Here is a 20,387-nt window from a genome sequence, read left to right as displayed (position 1 = left end):
ACTGCTTTGGGAAAGGGGGACCTGCTGGGTCCGGGGCCCACTGGGTTTTTCTTTCTCTGTGTCTCGCCGGCCTAGTCCGACCCTGAGTACTTAACAAACTGGGTAAGCGGTTTCAGTGAAAAAGCAGCTTTGAATGCTGATCCACCCTTCAGTCTGGCATTGCCAGTAATACAGAAGAGACAAAGTGGCAGTATATTTTTCAAAAGATAGTATCCCATACACCATTTTCCATTGAGCTAGGCAGACATTTATCATTAGGGCAATGGCACACTTTCAGTACATATGTTGCCGGTTGACAGGCAATAGCCAGGAAACGTGCATTTTTGCTTTTTCAGATATTGGCAAGTATTTGGGCTACTAAAACAGTGCCCAAATTAGCCGTTATTGTGCCATTATCCCAGATGATCTGTTTACAATGAGGTTCAACCCTTAAATTGGTATGATACGTTTTATATTGCTATAGAAGGTAAGACATTCGTAGATGTGAAAAAAATCTTCTGTCATAATGAAAAGATTACTGCATAATGACACCATAAACACGTTAGCAATGTATATATAGGTTATTAATCAGTGAAATATACACCGTAGAGTACTTCCAGTTATTGACGTGTGTTAAAAGAAAAAAGCTTTCTCGAGCAGGGATTAGCTCATTGTGTCTTTTGTTGGTGTTTCAATTGCTGACATGTAAAGATTCTCTGTGAACTAAAGGTACACGCAGGCCCATTGATTTCACTCCACGTGTTTGTGTCTCTCAAGTGTATGAATTAAAAGACATTTCTCTTAAGGAAATGTCCTAAAGCACTAATCCTAAAAGCAGAAAGAGCAAGATGTAACATTATATAACATTTTCATATACAGTACAGTGTAATTATATATGCTGAAATCCAGCTGCAAAACAGGTCTTCGGATGGTACAAACACTGAGCAATACTGACTGCTTGCTGTGATTATGGATAATGGGTTGAGTGGTTAATAATAGTAAATTTTATTTTGCTGGATTAGTATGAAAGAAAAAGGATTGGAATAATTTAATACGGTAAATTGACAAGTCACCTTTAAGAAAGTTTTACATCCAGCAGTGCTGTATGATTTCAGTTTCCAACCCCTAAGATATTGGAACCTAGTGGATCTATGTAATCACTTTGCCATGCTGTGGCATGAGTGCTTCAGCACTAGGGGCAGCAAAAGCACACCTTTTAGTGCTTACTCAAAATGACTTCCTTCTGAGGTTTTGCTCCATTTTTGGAGTGGCACTGCCATTCCGAATATAACCAGGGGACTTCACTACTAACTACTTTGTTTTTTTACAAAACAATTATTGAAAAAATCAACCTTCTTAATGAATGGTGTATTCATGTTCTGTACTGGCACGCCCATAGCAGTAGGATTTAGTGCTGGGATCTTGAGGGCTCTTGAATAACATCTCATGTGAATTGATAAGGTTATATCTCTAGAGCAGGTCCCCAACCTTTTTTTTAACCTGTGAGACACATTTAAATGTAAAAAGGGTTGGGGAGCAACACACACTTAAAGTTCCTAGGGGTGCCAAAAAAAGTTATGACTGGCTATTTTGTAACCCCTATATTGACTGGCAGCCGACAGGAGGTTTTGTTTGTCAGTACACTTTTATGCAACATTTGGCATACAGTATCTGTCTTGAATCCCTGGGCACTAGGAGTTCTGCAACTAGTGTATAACCTAATTCCTACCTCTGTTTCCTTAAAGGAACAGTAACACCAAAAAATGAAAGTGTTTTAAAGTAATTGAAATATAATGTACTGTGGCCCTGCCCTGGTAAAACTGGGGTGTTTGCTTCAGGAACACTACTATAGTTTATATAAATATCCTGCTGTTTATCCATGGGGGCAGCCATTCAAGCTGGAAAAAAGGAGAAAAGGCACAGGTTACATAGCAGATAACAGATAAGACACCATTGTATTCTACAGGGTTTATCTGTTAGCTGCTATATAACCTGTGCCTTTTCTTCTTTTGAATGGCTGCCCCCATGGCTACACACCAGGGTTTATATAAACTCCAGTAATGTTTCTGAAGCAAACACAAAACTTTTACCAGTGCAGGGCAGCAGTACATTATAGTTTAATTTCTTTGAAATATATACATTTTTTGGTGTTACTGTTCCTTTAACCTTTACTTACTAATTGTTTGCATGAGGAACATGGTAAACACTCTATAGTACTCCTTCCTACTAGTCTCCATGATCCTAGTTATGTGACATACTGTTTTCTATAGGCCATCCCTCTGCTGGTACGTGCACTAATTTGTAGAGCCAGGTGCCTTTTTCTATTTAAGGAATATAACATTTCTATATTAGAGCTCCAATCAAATGGTGAGGACAGTAGTGTCCTGTGCAGAACCAATTTTTGAATCCCGCTTGGACCTGCTATGCTACCCAGCCCAAACCCACAACTGCCATATCCACAACCCAATCCAAGACCTGGTGACCACCATTAAAAATAGGAAGTGCTGCTGCTGCAGACCAGAAGTAACATCAAAAAGAGTGGGTGGGGGTAGAAAAAAAACATTTTAAAAAGTGCTTTATGGAGTAAAATATAGATAATATAATATAAGAAATATGAATAAGACCCGCCACCCAACTTGCAACCTTCAGACCCACATCTTTAACTGTATGCGAAAATCCTACCTGCAACCCGCAGGGTATCTACTTTTTTCCATGGGTACCGGACCCACTGCAGGACTACAGCAAAGAGAAGATGCCCCCACAAATTAAGACAGATATTGTTTGGACTGGACTTGGGTTAAAAACCCACTTTTATCCAATGACAATGCATAATAACACTTTTTTTTAAGTTTGCAGTTACAAGACATTTAAGTTTGCAAAGATTAAAGCTTCGCTAGCAGTCAGTTATTTTTCCATGGATGAGTTTACATTCTAATTGTCATTTCCCTTCCGTCTTGTAAAAAAAAATACCAATAGTCAGGCAAGATCCTTGGCTGTTTTCCTCCAGAGTAGATCATTAATTGTTCATCTCAAGAGACTTTTAGTCCTATCTTATATCCATGGTGCTTTGGCAGAAGAGAAAATGTAGAGTTGTTGTTGAATAATAAGTAACCCCCCACAGATAGGCAGATAGACTTCTGATGTTGAGCACAAAATTAAATTAAAATATTTGTGACTTTATTACCTATATATGGATGTTATGATCCAAAAATAAAATGCTCTGTGTGTCCTAATGGAGGTCAGAGAACAGAACACAGCAAACATGCTGCTTTCCTGCTATCCCATTTTTCTGTTTTTTAACTCCAGTATACATTTTCTTCCTTGTTTCCATTAGGACACACAGACCTGTAAAATAATGAACTAGGCAATCTGTGACACCAAAGTACAGCTAATATAAGCATAAGACAATACCATCCAGCCATAACTGTAGCATTCAAGGCATAAAAATTGTCATTTTGAAGGTTAATTTCAACACACAGAATGAAGTATAGATTGGGAATATGAATTTATGACAACATTTGACACATTAAAGGCAGGCTTACTATGACTTTCGAGCATTATGGCTATGCTGATTTATTATGCAGGGGGAAATGTAGACACTCATTATATTTGATATTTCTGTTTGCAGCATAAATGTGTTGCGTGTGATTGCTCGCGGTCTGATAAGCGCCAGTATTTCCACATATAACCAGAGGATACAGAAATGTTACCCTCACCTTTATACCTCTCTCCTTGTAGATATTTTACAGCAATATGCTATATTGTCACTACCATGACACTGTAAATTGGTTGTTCTTAAAGGAGAACATAAACCTTGAAATTAGTTCACGATGTTTAAGATGTTTCTAGAACATGTGAAACATTTTGGGGAGCTGCATCCCATTTGGCAAAGGGTTGCTGAAAAGTAATTTAATATAAGCAAGCTTTCCCTTTCCTTTACCTCCCTATAAACTTCACTGTTTGGGAGTTAGCACTTTCCAAAATGCAAGATGATTTCAATTAAACTTATTAAATCTTCATTAAATGCACTATGTTAATGTTATGTGTAGGTATGGCTTTATTATTTTAGTGCTGACAGACCTTTTTAAATGACTGCTTTGTGCCATTTATCCTCTCCACCCCCTGACGTCAGATGGTACCTCCCTATTTACTAGATTGCACTTTCAGCCATGGTAATGATTATTACACAAGCTTATACTGATGCTTGTGGGGGTATCGTGGGGTGTTTTTTTAGGTTAGGCAAAATACAATATAAAATAAATACAATCACTTTTTACCCTGGGCTCGCACCTGGAGTATTTTCTTTGGGAGTGCTTTCCCTGGGCTGGAGCATGCATCCTATAATAAAGTCTAGGGCAGTGCAAAGAATCCCTGGGAAATAGAGTGATTTCTTTTTGCTGTGGTTTGTTAAATTGTGACCTTTTAATTGCATTAAACTGGGGAGTCTTAATCTATGAGTTAAGATAAAAAAAACTATTGGTGGTTGGTCTCCATGTACCCATTCAATATACAGACACTTGTTTTGCAACCTACAAAAGAATTTCAGAATTAAGTGTATAATTCTGAACCAGTTTTTGGGTTGCCAACAGACTTCCAGACTTCATCTGGCTCTAGGGTTGCCACCTGGCCAGTAAAAGCGATACTTAATGCCAAAGTTATTCATAGGGGGGAAAGGCAAAATATTGGAAGACTGAAATTTTCCCCCCTGAGAAAAAAAGGTTAAAAATGTCTGCATTAGACAAATATAAAGGTAAAACATGAGTTAATAAGTGGTAGGGTGGAGTTCATTCTTTATATGGGTGTGTTTTGTTTTAATTTTATTTTTTAACCTTAATGGTATATTTATTGATGTCACTGGATTGAGGTTGCTGGGATTTTGAGGGGTTTATTGGAAAATGGAAATTTAGTCCTGGGCTCAGCAGCTGTAAAAACTAAAACATATCAACATGCTTTTTCAAGAAAACAAACACCGAATAATATAATAAAGTAAAGGGAATGGTTGTGTGGACTCCTGCTTGATTTGTCTGGGGTCAAAGTTGACTTCATTCTTTAAAATGTTTCATTACAACAGCAGCCATTAGCTATGTGCAACAGGAACAAATAAATGGCTGTTTATTAATGTACTGTTGCTTCTGCTTGACCTTTAAACTTGGCATACATATCAGAATAATGCTTAGAGCTAGAACAGTGTTGCAGATGTTTGGCAGTCCATTTTGCCGTGCTGGTTCTGGGAATTTAAAGTTACTCCAACATTCCAGTTAGCAAGACACTGCAGTTGGCAGTTATATTCCTAGCCATTCTCAAAAAAAAAGAAAGGTTAAAGTAAGTTTGGTTAGTCAGATGTAACAAAAAGGAAATTTAAATTAAAAGAAAAAAAAAGAGACGAAAGTTGCTTAATCAGACTTAAAAGATTTTGGAATCTGAGCTTTGCATTATTCAGTATTTTTATCTTCAAAGTAAAAATGGTTTAATAATGTCAAATGTTTAAGGAGTCTTTCCATTGGAAATTATTCAAAGTTTTGTTTTTATCTAAAGAAATATTGCCCAAACTGCAGGTCTCTGACTACCAGGGGCATAACTACAGACAAAGCAGACCCTGCTGTCGCTGGCGAGGGGGCAGGAGTGTTAGAGGGCCCAGTAAGGCCCTAAATAATGAGCAGTTGTAATATATCTTGGTAGTATAGGTCAAACTACCAATGTTTTGTGGCCCTTAAATAAATTGTCTGTGGGATACAGAGACATCTAGTTACGCCACAGCAGGCTACTATTATACAGTCAGTCATTGCAGCCCAGGGAAACTGGCTGTGACCCTGTTGAATATCACTGCCCTAGATACTAAGACAAGGCACTGGATTTGATTCATGTATGATGTTCCTACATAAATGTGAAGGCCCAAAACCCAACTCTCTTTAAATCTCGGTCCAGAAAGTAGACTTATAAACATGCTAAAATATCGCCTGCACCATTGCTGCTTAAAATGCTCTTGGGCCCAAGGGGTTAATTAGCAGTACAGCTTTAACCAGATCAGTTATATATTTTTTTCCTTTGAAAGTTAAATTGTTCCACAGAACTTTGAATTTTATGCTGTTATGTTTCTCATAAAAACCAACAGAGGTTGCTGCAAATGAACTTTATTGATTTATTCAGTAAAATGCATTGGGAAATGTATTTGTCCCTTTATTACATGTGTCGCCAAACACACATTACTCCATTGACAAGATGGTATCTCTTGTCCCATAATAGTTGAATAAAAAATGTTTTTTAAGATAACTGGAAGCTTCTAGAATACAGTTTCTCTCTGCAATAGCCTTTCTCCCTCGGTTCTCCCTCTCTTTCTCCTGCCTTTCTGTGTTCAACAATTACACCACAATAGTGAGAAGCAGCTGCTTCCCCTCACACAGGAAGCCACTCCCCCTCCTCCCAGACACCCTTGTGCCTTTCTCTTTTTGTTATAGGGGGAACAAACTATATTCAGTGCTTGGTGCACAAATGAGCACTCACTGCAATGCCTGCTATGTCTCTCCCGTCCAGTTTGGTACCTGAGTGTTATTATGTGTCTGCACCAGCACAGGTGGAACAAGTGGCTGGAGACTTTAGGGAGTGGCAGTACCATGGCTCACTGACAAGCCTACTAACTATAACATTTATTCCAGATTTTCAAACCACTGTTGTAACAGTCCACATGGCCACTATCTTGCATGATGGCCTCTGAGACAAATTTAGCAATGCACATGCCATTTAGAGGCCTCCTTCCCCCCCCCCCCCCCCCCCCCAATACAATATACAATGTTTGTCACCTTTTCTGGTTAAAAAAATACTAGCCTTTTTTAAAAAATTTTATCTTTCTGCCTCATTAATAATATCGGCATCAAGGATCATTTTTACCAATCTGGGCCAGTAAAATACCGACCAATGTTTTCCTTCTCAATATTGAGCACTTCTAAGTGCTTGCTATGGCTAGGGTAACACACACACACACATACATATATATATATATATATATATATATATATATAGTACACAGGGAGGAGCACACCCTATACAAGTCCAAATGCCCTTGGTGCAGGTGGTTCCCTGATGACGATCCCTAGCGGGTCGAAACGCGTCGATATGGAATACCAATAAAAGTTTTTTATTTGATTCATAAGCCGTGAGTGCTATTTATGGAGTGGATATATATATATATATAGTACACAGGGAGGAGCACACCCTATACAAGTCCAAATGCCCTTGGTGCAGGTGGTTCCTGATGACGATCCCTAGCGGGTCGAAACGCGTCGATATGGAATACCAATAAAAGTTTTTTATTTGATTCATAAGCCGTGAGTGCTATTTATGGAGTGGATATATATATATAGTACACAGGGAGGAGCACACCCTATACAAGTCCAAATGCCCTTGGTGCAGGTGGTTCCTGATGACGATCCCTAGCGGGTCGAAACGCGTCGATATGGAATACCAATAAAAGTTTTTTATTTGATTCATAAGCCGTGAGTGCTATTTATGGAGTGGATATATATATATATATATATATATATATATATATATATATAGTACACAGGGAGGAGCACACCCTATACAAGTCCAAATGCCCTTGGTGCAGGTCAAAAACAAAAATATAATAGAGTGCCGCACACACAGGGACTTGATACAAAAGAAAAAGTGTTTGTATTGAAAAAATAATTGGGTGATTTCTTGAACAAGTATAATATCTAATTTTATTGTGAGCTTAAGGTCTACAGTTAGTATATGTATTGGCATATACTGTATAATGTATAGTATGATACACAAGAATTATGAATATCCTGTAAATAATAGCCATATAAATGGTCCTTAGTGGTGTCATAAGTTATAATCAGTGCTTAGTGATATAATTTCTGTTATCTGACTCACTGAAACTTAACTTTAAGGGGCACATAATTAACTACATATATATTAATGTACTGTATATATGTGTGTGTGTGTGTGTTAGATGTAAGATAGGTCTGTATAACTATGTATATATGTGTACTGTGGTTCATTTGGAGGGGTTGAACTTGATGGACTCTGGTCTTTTTTCAAACCCAACTTAACTATGTAAACATGGACAAATCAAGCAGGACTGTTCAAGTGACTTTGCATCCAATTGTAAATGAAGCCTTTTATAACCATTTTATTTGGGATTTTGTGCTTTTCCAATTTGGCACATTCCTTGTTCTTTTGTCCTCCAATTATGACTTCTAAATACTGTATCGTCTCTTAATGAGTGAAATGAGTTTATTCAGAGGGTAAAAAGGTATTCCTAATTAGAGCCAAATGGCCTTTCCACCATATTTTATTATTATTTGGGTGCTGATGGGTGCTTTGTTCTCTGTAAGAAATGGGCAGTGTAACCTTTTTTCATATGGTATGCGGAATATTTATTTAAAAAGAAAGTAATTGTAGGCCATATTTATGCATATGGGACATTCTCCTCTTAAACACTGAGCCATTTTCCCTCTCTCCCATGTATTATTGACTAGCTTGAGTTATATTCAATATCAAGCAGCTGATGTGGAACTGGAACTGCCAGCATTCCTCTGCCCCAGGCTTTTTTTCAATGTTATAGCTCTGCTCTGATGTAGTAAAAGAACTATTTACTGGGCATGAGTATGGGACCCACACCTATTTATGCTACATATAATTTATTAGGCTTTTTTACTCATAATCATTAAACAACCTGTTGGTATAAATCTACTCCAGTAACTGCCAGTGTTGGGGGTTGGATTTGACAGATGTTTGAAAGATTGCTTTTAAGATTGCAACTGCTTGCTCAAAATCTTTTTTTTTTTATTTTTTAATGCTATTGGAAGTGACCTTTGATCTCCATTTTCTTTCAGGCTAAGGGATGTTACTAAGACCGTGAAAGCACACTATCCACAGGATTCTTTTGAAAGCATAAATAGGATGATCTTAGTTTCAGGCATTTCAGAAATTTTGAGAGGACTTGTTATATGTCCCCTTTCTGTTTAAACATGTCACAACTCTTTAGCTAAATAGAATACTGGGGTCGATTTATGTTGCTGTTATTTCCTTTACACACATCATTCTAGAAAAGGCAGTTTAACTTTAAGTTAACTCTTATTATGTTATAAAATGCCCTGTTACTAGCAACTTTGCAATTGGTCTTCATTATTTATTTTATTTATAGTTTTTGCATTATTTTTCTTCCTGTTCTATATCTTTCCAGTTTTCAAATGGGGGTTACTGAACCTGGCAGCCAAAAAACTATTGCTTTCTGAGCTTATGATTTTATTATTATTGTAACCCTTTCTTGGCACATTCACTTAATATGGGCTGTATTTTCACAGGAGATGTGTGTTTTCAAAGAATATTGATACTGGGAACTGGGAACAGCGCAGTGCCTCCACCTAGTGGACACTGAGGAACACACCTCTAGGGGATTTCCACTAGGAAATAATCACACACGGTTTGCAGCAATATTAAACTTTATATAACTTTGAAATAGAAGTAGAACAGTTTTAGGAATGACTGATACTCTTATCCTGCGGAACTTGTGTGGGCTATCCACGGCTGGCACAGTCTCTGTACTTTGCCCAGCCCCAACTTTGATCCGGATAAACCCCCAACCCTTTAATCAGTTCAGTCCCTTCCCAAAGAGCTCTTAATTCCCCCCAGGTAGCGCTACCTGCCCCAGAGTACCTTCCCTGTTGAAAAGGGTGGCTGCTCCCACGTAGCAGGTAACCGAGCAATACCTGTTCCTCAGGGGATACACACTAAGAGGTACCACAGAGGACTGATTCCTTCCTGGCAGCCCAGCAGACTTTTATCCTTTCAAGTCTGACACACAACACTTTGTCTGGCTGCTCAACTCTGTATCTCTTTCAACTCTGACAAACAACAGCAGGGGTTCCCTTTATAAGCTGCTGGGCCCGCCCCTAGATTTTTGGCTCCAAAGCTTAGGCACACCTCTCCCAGACGTGCACTGGGGCAGCCAGCCAACCGGATCCCTCCCCAGGCTGCAGCTAGGCTGGATGAGATCACAGACTGAGAAATAGGGGACAGGGTTCTCTGATCCCCTACATTATCATACATTTATTAATCCTTATCTTTATATTCAGTCCCTCTCCAATTCATATTCCAGTATCTAATTCATAGATAGTTTGTTCATGTATATATGTAAATATCATTAAAGCACTAGAAACACAAATTGATATTATTTTGCACTCTCGTTGCAGTTATTCCATACCTTTGACAAACCCATTTTCCTGTGCTTATCTCTTTGATTCTTGTGAGTCCAGATAGTGTGGTCATTACAAATGGAATCCCATAACTTAAAACAGCCCTTTTATACTTGGTTTTTCTATGGACTTAAAAGAACACAACCCCCATCCATAAAATGTGACCTAGGTAGAAATATAAAGTTTTGGAAGATATTGATGGGTGTGGGGTAGTCATCTGTCCTTACTGCCACCCTCTGTCTGCAGCTCTTGCCAATCACAGCCCTTTTTGAGCTCCCCCTAGGAACTTTTTTCATGCTTACGTTTCTCCCCAACTTTTTCTTACATTTCAGTGTTGCATATGGGCAAAAAAAGGTTGGGGGCCCCTGCCTACGAGAATAAGAGACAAAGGATCCCATTAATGTGTGGCTACAATGCTAGGCTTAAAAGTGCAAACATTTATCACATTTTAAAACATTATAAGAGAACATCCACACCTTGGCAGTGAAGCCCATAATGATTTGAATGCATCTTGCTTGACAAATCAAACTAAATATAATAAATGCAAAAGTATAAAATCTCCCCCATCAAGCCTAATCCCACATAGAGGAAACAGTTGGAGACTTCAAAATGTGATTGCCAGGTGCTTTGCAGTGTAAAATATAAATTTAAGGCCTGAGATAGTAAAGAAACAAATGATGTTGCTTTTGTTTGCCATTCTAATGTTCTGTTCAGGGATTTCTGCCTGCAAATTAACTGAGCATCTTTACAAGGGAATTCACTATTTCTGGTAATCCTTCTTTTATGTTCTGTATTTACTAATCTGCTGTATTCCCATAAGGGTAAAATAAGTGCTTAGTATATTTTAAGCCTCTGTACAAAACTTTAAAAATTAGTAAATGGCAAATAGCATTAGTGCATAATCTACAATAATGATCGTTATGCAGGAATAACCTTATTTACATGGAAAGTTCTGTTCATTATTGAATTGTGTGTAAAGTACATGCTTTACGCTTTAAAGTATTCCCTGTTTGTAACAGGCTGTCTTTACATTGCTTTTATTTCTCTGAGTAAATTCAGTAAAACATATCGTGCATTACTCCCTATAGGGAACATTGCTTGTTTGCATATCTCTTGAGATAGCCATGATTGCTCAAATGAGCTTATCCATGACTGTAATGAAAAAATATTTAAGTAGAAAGCCCTTGGGTTAACTAAGGAACAACTTTTCTCTTGTATGAGCATGCCATTGTTTTACTCTTAACAGGAACTTACTGACCAACTTTGTATTTGAAATTAATAAAAATTGTGTATGGATTTTTTGCCAAATAAATAAGTGGTATCTCTGTCTATTATTACTTTTTCTTCTCCAAAAAGCATTGCTTGGAAACTTCATTTTTCAAGATAATATAGCCAGGGTCGGACTGGGCCGCCGGGACACCGAGAGAAAACCCGGTGGGCCCCGGCGGCCCAGTCCGACCTTTGTTGGCGCTCCCCCTACTGACTGTTCCTCCCCTGATGCGTTCAATTTATACACACTCGGGGAGGACGTCGGGTGAGGGCCCTACGGGGGGCCCCTGGGGGGTAGGGGTCACGGCTGGCTGGGGCACCTGCAGGGCACCTTCAGGGCCCCTGGGGCGGGAGCCCCGGTGGGCCCTTCACCCCCCAGTCCGAACCTGAATATAGCCATATAGGTACTGGCTATATTATATATGAACAACTCATCATTGTTGACTGATCTTTGTTGACTGATGACTGATTTCCTTTTTCTCCTTATTATAACTTACAGCCAGAGTTGTATTTAGGTTTGGTTCCGAGGCACCGGACCCCAATGTGCATCCTACATTGCAGAAGTGAGGCTGGGGGGATTCTAAGCCTTATGGACAATAAATCCTGTACCTGTTAAGCAGATTATGAGTGATTTCTGCATTATTACATGTAAGCACACAAGCATATATTACATATATTTTTTCTTTCATGTGTATTTAGCCATGCTCCTTTCATCCCCTCTGTTTCTTTTTTATTAATTGAAAGTCAGAGGTTCCTACTAAAATGAATATAGTGAATATTATGATTTACGTCTTACTGGCAATTCAAATGACAGATACAGGTCTATGAATTCTTAAAATAAATTGCAAAGGTGAAGTTCAGACATTGCCAATGCCTTGTTAGCCAATAAAAATGTAAATGCACTCTGTCCATTTTAGGAAACTGTTTAATAGACCCACACAATGACCAAGCATTTTCGCTCCATTTTGCAAAGCGTTTATGTAAGGTGAGTAAAGTGAACACATATATTTTATGTTTTTGGCAAAGCTAAAATAGGAGAGAATATTTATTAAACTTAATATTAATGCTTGGGTGCATCAGGACTGTCCTGACTTGGGTCTCTAAAAAGGGACAGGTTTGCAAGGCAGCCGGGGACTGGGATTCCAATGGCTGACCATAAAACACTAAACTATTGGTCCACTCTCCAAACGATTTTTCCTGCTTTCCTCATTCAGCCTCAAGTCTTCTTTTGTTACATGCTATTCTATCATTCCACTTATTCTGCCCCTTTGGCCCCATACAGAAACTGGGAATTACCATGAAATAGGCCATTTGGTTAGGAGAAAGATTGCCCATCGACAACTAGGCCTACCGCGAGATTTCCTTGTGTCCCTGTGGGTGGGGGTTGTGGAAAGGCTTGCTTGTAACTCGCTATGACTGGGGCCTAACGGGAGAAGTGTGGCCTTACCTACAGCACTTTAGGACCTAGGGCATACCAGGAAGGTATCATTTAAGCTTTACAGAACTGTAGTCCCTTGGTAGAAGTAAAGTATAATACAGAAGTGCTTGAAATATAATGACTTTAAATATAATATGATTGTTTTAGCTGGGAATCTTCTTGTCACATATTGTTTGTGTAATGATCCAGTTTTGTTAAAGAAATTTATTTACCTACTAATATCAAATATTATCTGAACTAGGACTTATTCTGCCCCACAATCAAATCAGTTAGTTTAATGTGTAATAGTGTTAGCATTTCTCTGAGACTCTTTGACCACCATGCAAATAGATTGATATTAGGTACATGAAGGTATTCATTCATGTATTCTAATTGGTGGAAACATCCATCTGCTAGAAATTTGGAAGTAAATCAAATGTAATATTTTTCAGAGAATTTGGCTTAGTCTGGGCATTTCACAATATATTTTTTATTCTTATATGACCCTAAAGTAATCTTTAAATAAATTGTCTTAATTGCAGGGGCTGTGAGCTATTAATTGTAGCTAATTAGCTCATATTCAACATTTTCAGTACAATTGTTTTTGGACTCATAAATAGAATTAGGCATATGAGCATTTTATTTATTAAAAGATAATCCATAGATTTGACAGCCAAACTGGTTATTTTTAAGCCTAAATTAAACCCAAAGCTTGGACCCATTTATCTCAATATCAGTACAGGAGCAGAGTAGTAATGGTATCCAACTGTCATCTGCTGCAACCAGCTGTGCTGAGTCGCAATTCCCAGCATCTTCCACACCTTTTTGTAATAGGTTTAGTAACCAATGGCAGCAAATCTACAGGTAGCATTTACTTGTCACCTTTTACAAAACAAACATCGGATTGGTTGTTATTGATAACTATACTGAGTGCAAGATTTTATAACATTGCACCTTACCACTGTTGCTCATTAATAATTTGGCTGGATAAACAGATGCCAGCTTTAGAAAAACTATATACAGCAATGAGAGATGCATTTTGTGTATTCTTTATTAAACAGACTCTACTGGGAAAAATCATATACCAGCCAATACCATAGGACATGTCATTTGTTTGACAGACTGTTAAATAGTACAAAAAGGTGTTGGAAAAGTACTTAAACCACCTAGCTTTATGTAAGATCTATATTTGGGCTTTGAGATAGCAATGTACTTTAGATATAAGTATATGAGATATTTCTGAGAAATAAAAATGGATTTATTTTAAATTAAAACTATGCAGTTATATAACAGATCAGTGATGCATAATTGCAAAGTGTGTAAAGCATATTGTATATTAAAATGGTTCTTCCACATGTAACCAATGTTTATTGTATTATTTTTTTTTTTTTTACCATCTTCAACCATAAAATGTTATATTTGTGATTTGTGAAAATGTTCTGCTGTTCTGAAGGGTTTAACAATTAATGAAGTTAAAATTGTACTTTGGAGAATTCAATAGTTGCCATCTAGTAAATTTATGGGACAGTACCTTGGTTTCTTACAAACTATGTCCCTACACAAATCAGCTCCTTACCTTATTAATAATGTGGACTTCTCACAAGGTATATCAGCTACAGGATTTCATTGGTGGGAATCTAATTTGTGTACTATCTACTCACTGACCATGGTCAAAACTCCAGGACAACTGTAAAGTTCCACACACTGAATGGTTTCAGTACCACCAAATCAGACTTTATCAGATCTCTTCATAAAGGTAGACGCTTCCCCCACCTACGGCATTTTAGTGAATATGCCTCCAAATTACCTCTCTCAAAGGAACATTGTCCTCAGTATAACACACTAATCCATTTGACTCCAATTAAGGATTTGAAATTTGTTCAGATTTGGAAAAGCACGCTTCACCTTTGCTTTTATGAAGCAACCTGGCTGGATATCTTTAAGGATTCAGTGTCATGCTCTATAAATGTACTGATACAAGAGGTATCTCAAAAGATTCTACATCAATGGTACCTGGTCCCCACCAAAATATCCAGCTGGTACCCATCTGCTTCCCCACTTGGCTTTTGAGCATGCAACCAACAAGACTCATTTACCCATATCAGGTGGGTATGTCCAATTGTGCTTGCTTCTGGATAAGAATTTACACCTTAACTACTGCAGTTATAGGTCTCTCTCTCCGGAAGAACCCTGCTGAGAAACCCATCTGAGAAAACGAATCACAAACATTTTATTTGTGGTAAAACAAATAATAGTCAAAGTCTGGAAAATACCAACATTGGATATAAAATTAGTAAAGTCCAGACTAGAAAATTTGCTAATAATGGAACGACTTAAAAAATAAAATCTGAACTACCTGGATGACCTTTTCGGAATATCTCTTCAGACCCATATTGCTGATCATAAATACCCTTCACGAACACTTCTGGACTTATGGGATGATCCTCCCATAGGCCCTCGAGCAATGTACTTTACAAAAACCTTGTTAACCCACAAGCTACCGTCTTTTTGTTCTATTTCTTGTTTTCTCTCTTTTTCTTTCTCCTCTTCTTCCTAACTTCTACTTAATGTTTGATGTTTATGATTTATAAATTTCATTATAGTTATGCACTATGGGAACCCCCAGTAGGTGTACGTCTGTAACCTGTTGAACTAAATGCAAAATAAAAATAGTTAAACAAAAAAAAAAATTGATAGTGGTGCATTTGCAACCACCCCCACATGCGCATTTAGGACCCCCTACCTCGAGCGCACATGCGCACTATCGCTTGCATGTAAACTCACGGAGAAGTGCGGAGAGGTCTCCATTGTGCCATATGTGAGCAAAATTGCTGTGTGGCTTTGGCTGGTATGCCGCCCCTCCATTTGTAGCCTCGCCACAAATCCGGGCCTGTTTAGAGGTTTCTACTTTGAATAAACTGACAATTAAATGTTTGCAAATATAACATTGATTGAATAAAATTTTGGAAAAAAACCTTAAAATTCCTCGATTTTGTGAGTTTACAAGCTCAAAAAAACTTGAAAAAATTGTTTACATTTTGCTTAGGATATTTCCCATTGACTTCTTTGACGTTGCAAACTCCAAGATGCAGTCTTGTAGACAGGAAAGAAAGTTGTAAGAGAACACAGCATGCAACATATCTCTAAGAGGGGGTGTTGAGGTTTACAGTTGCTGTAGGCAAGAATCTAAAGCTTGAAACTGACACTGATGGAAGAGATTGCAGGAACTGTCAGAATGTATGTGTAACAATCAGTTTTCTGAACCAGATTAAGAATGTTCCATTTAATTCTGTCAGTCTGTAGAGATGAGGGTTCATTAGCAGAAAAATGCAGTAGTTTAGGGGTACATGAGGATGAGGTGTCACAATTTTATGTATCCTCACATGAGAAAATTATACATTTGAGAAATGTTGAATTGATGGAGATGGGGTGACAGATTCATCCTTGGCTGTTTGTCATATAAATTAAAAAAAGATTACAGGTGAACTGTAAATGTATTAGTGGAGGGGTGATCTCACTGTGATGCTGGTAAACCACTGTAGGCTATGAAACAGTGAAAACTCTAGGTCATACCTCCCAACATTTAGAAAATGGAAAGAGGGACAAAAAGAAATACCACACCCCCTAAATACCACTCCAATTTGACTAAATTTGGCAGTCTATTTAAAGTTTGAACACATTTCTGGGGGTTTTGGGGTCCTGTTTTATGTGTTATTACAGTTTTGTTAAAAAAGCTGAAATTGCCCTTTAAGCTGCGAGTCTCAGTTCCCCCAAGAGACCTGTTTAGCTTATTGATTACAATTGTATCTCGCTGCAGGTGTAGCTTGTTAACTTTCTGGGCTCTCTACCAAAAGCTATTTATTTAATTAAATGTGAGAAACAATGTTTCTAAGTGCAGGTGAAGCTTGTTAAATTTCTGGGCTCTCTGCCAAAAGCTACTTTTTAAATGTTTTAGAAACATTTGTATCTTTTTTAGGGTTCAGTGCAGGAGATTAAAGGGAAATGAGGGTCTTTTCAGAAGGACTGTCCCGTGAAAATCGGGACAGTTGGGAGCTATGCTGTAGGTGAGGGCAGATATTATCTACATATAGGTTATATTGAAGTTGGTAGTTGTTTACTAAGAGAAAACACCATTATGGTACATGAACAGACGGATTTGCAAGAAAGAGAACAAACAAAAAATACGAAAACAAGGAACTTACTACTGAGAATTATACATGATTTGGTTTGCTGTATTAGTTGTGTAGAACAGAATGAAACTGGCTGGTAGTTTGATAAGTACTGACTGTAGTGTGATGGCTAAATATTCATGGAATGAAATCATGTGGGAATGTGCAGAATGGTAAGAGATGCGAAACCTCAGGCAACAACAGGTTTTTATCTCAGTTGATACCAAGGGGTGATTTATCAATGGCTGCGTTTGATTTTTTTTCTCGATTCGAGTTATGTTTCAAAAACTCGAATGTCTGGTATTTATAAAGCGCAAAACCCCCCAAAGTAAAAATAAGTACAATTTAAGTATTCTGTAGGAAATATTAAATAAAAGTAACGTTCATATTACCTGGCAGACCGCTAGCTTCCATGTCTGCTCCATTTCCTTTTACTAGTAACATTTCCCATTTTATCAAATTTCATAAAACTAGAAGAGAAATTCAGTCTTCCTTGCCCTTAAGGTCAAACTATTTTGATAAAAAAATGTTTTTTTCCCCTGAGGGATTGCTTCTTTTGCTTTTGATTTATTGTTTTCTACTCATCTTCTGCAGCTTGTTCCTCGTGCTTCATTGCCCACTGTCATTAGCAAGACACACAACTTTTCAGTTGATAACATTTTCTTCATATTATTATAATAGTTATTTTAGCTATTGCTAAATTAAATGGCACATTCACGATAAAGTAGGGTTCACTCACATTACATAATTACAATCTTTTATTTAATGCAATACTAATTTTTTTTTTTACAGAATTATTTCTGGTCTGTTGTTTTCTTTCACACAAGTGAGCCAGATTTCATACATTTAAGGGGGCATCTAATAATGGTCGATTTTTTTCGGTTAAGGATTCTTGCTGGCGAAAACCCAATTTTGTTGCAGAGAAACACTCCACAAATTTGTTATAATTTGCTATGCAGTTAAATACAATAATACCAAAACTTAAAGGAACAGTAACACCAAAAAATGAAAGTGTATAAAAGTAACTAAAATATAATGTGCTGCTGCCCTGCACTGGTAAAAGTTGTGTATTTACTTCAGAAAGTCTACTATAATTTATATAAATAAGCTGCTATGTAGCCATGGGGGCAGCCATTCAAAGGAGAAAAGACACAGGCACATAGCAGATAACAGATAAAACACTATTGTATTCTACAGAGCTTATCTGTTATCTGCTATGTAACCTGTGCCTTTTCTCCTTTTTTCCAGCTTGTATGGCTGCCCCCATGGCTACACAGCAGCTTATTATATAAATTATAGTAGTGTTACTGTAGCAAACACACCAGTTTTACCAGTGCAGGGCAACAGTGCATTATATTTGTATTACTTTAAAGCTCTTTTGTTTTTTGGTGTTACTGTTCCTTTAATTTAAAATTTGAAACAGCCAGTCTCAATTTGCATTCGCTCACCCCTTCACCGAGTTGGTCCAGGTGCCTTGCCCCGGACTCTTCCACGACTATTTTTCATTAAATTATCACGTGAATCACAGTTTTTCATGGACACTCACCCCACTGATCTGGTGGTCTGGGTGCAGCACCCCACTGTAGGGAGACCCAGCAGTCACGCGCACAATTTCTCGATGGGTACGCACTCCAGACACGGGTCAAGGTGGTAAAGAAATAGCTTTATTCACAATAATCCCGACGCGTACCTATGGGTACCTTTGACTATGTGTTCAAAGACACGAAATGCGACAGGATTATTGTGAATAAAGCTATTTCTTAACAACCTTCACCCGTGTCTGCAGTGCGTACCCATCGAGAAATTGTGCTTGTAATTCATTATGCGACAAAACCACAACAATTCCGAATGAAAACATATGACTGCTAATGCCTGTCGAGATCATGTAGAAGCCAATGGCAGATGTCCCTTTTACAAATGAAAGATCTTTCTTTGCTTTGTGGTTTTAGGGGTTTTTTGGTGGGCTTTTTACACTGGCTTTTGTGCAACAATATGAAAAAGTCCTGCTGTTTCAGTCCAGACATAGGTGGAAATGAGTTTAGTTGTGGTTTTAAAAAAAAAAATATTGCTGCAAGGAAGAGGCAGCCCTTTAAACAAACCATAAAGCTGTACAAATTACCAACTTTATATTTCAACAGCTTTTTCTTTCTTGCAAGGATACAACCAAAAAGCTTTACCATGTCTCTGGTATGGGTGCCAGTGGCACTTTTGTCTGCCCAGCAGAGCAGTTAGCAATTGGAAATGAAAATATGTTCCTGTTCCTGCAGAGTGCTCATTGCTAGCTACCGATGAGCTCAGAATGCAGCGATACTGCTGGTCCTCTAGCAAGAGTGTGGAAGAGGATTCCTGGTTGTAGCAATGGGATTATAAAATCAACCACAGATCCCACAAGCAGGCAATAGTAGATAAAAACAAAGAAGCTTTATTGTAGACAGACCACATAGTAGCCTTGTGCGTTTCGTGCACTTGGCACTTAATCATAAGCCTATGATTAAGTGCCAAGTGCTTGAAACATGTAAGGCTGTTATGTGGTCTAATTGTCTCAATAAAGCTTCTTTGTTTTTATCTGCTATTGCCTGCTCGTGGGATCTGTGAGTGCCTGCCATATGTATTGAAGTATATCTTCTCCTCTGGGGCATGTGCATATTGGTGAGCTCTACTACTTATAACTGTGAGCATGCACCAAAAAATTTCCCGTTTTTTTTCTTTTTTCTTTCCCACTCCCCTGTTCTATTATAAAATCAGTACATAAAAGGTAATGTATATAGCTATGATATTTATATTTCTCCTTAATATCAAAGCAAGCATACTGATTGTAACTTTCTACCCCTTTAATTGTCAATTATTAGATATGTAACATATGAATTTTGTGTTTTAAAAGAATGATCTGGCTGTCATAAAAAACATTTTTTTTGTGCCAGGGTATGCTAAAATATCCTGATGTAAATAGTACATCTTTTTAATGCAATTATTTTAGACTGGCACATAGACAGTGTCGGACTGGCCCACCAGGATACCAGGAAAACTCCCCGTGGGCCCACGTGTCTGTGGGCCCTCCTGTTTCTGACCATTTGACCTGACCATTCCCTATTTTTGAATGGGAACACAATAGAATAAAATAGATGCTAGCATGCAAATAAAAGAGACTAGGAGAATAAAGAAGTTGGGCGAGGAAAGGAGTGGGCCTATGGTCTAAGGTTTTCTGGTGGGCCTCTGGGGTCCCTGTCCGATATTGCACATAGATAAGGTAAGGGTTGCCACCTGTATGGTTTAGACCCTGATAGCAAAACCTGTAAGGTTCTGACCCTGATGGTCGGGCTGTCCAGGTCAAAA

The 20,387-nt window shown here is 38.0% G+C and overlaps 1 protein-coding gene across 1 annotated transcript in view; it reads left to right on the top strand.

Annotated features, from left to right (window-relative positions):
- The window catches only part of plxdc2 (plexin domain containing 2), a 249,937-nt gene that overhangs the window by 28,978 nt on the left and 200,572 nt on the right, over positions 1 to 20,387 (top strand). The gene's annotated exons all lie outside the window — the stretch shown is intronic.

Source organism: Xenopus tropicalis, chromosome 6 (assembly GCF_000004195.4).
Source record: "Xenopus tropicalis strain Nigerian chromosome 6, UCB_Xtro_10.0, whole genome shotgun sequence".
Classification (NCBI taxonomy): domain Eukaryota; kingdom Metazoa; phylum Chordata; class Amphibia; order Anura; family Pipidae; genus Xenopus; species Xenopus tropicalis.
This window is presented reverse-complemented; position numbering and strand designations above follow the sequence as displayed.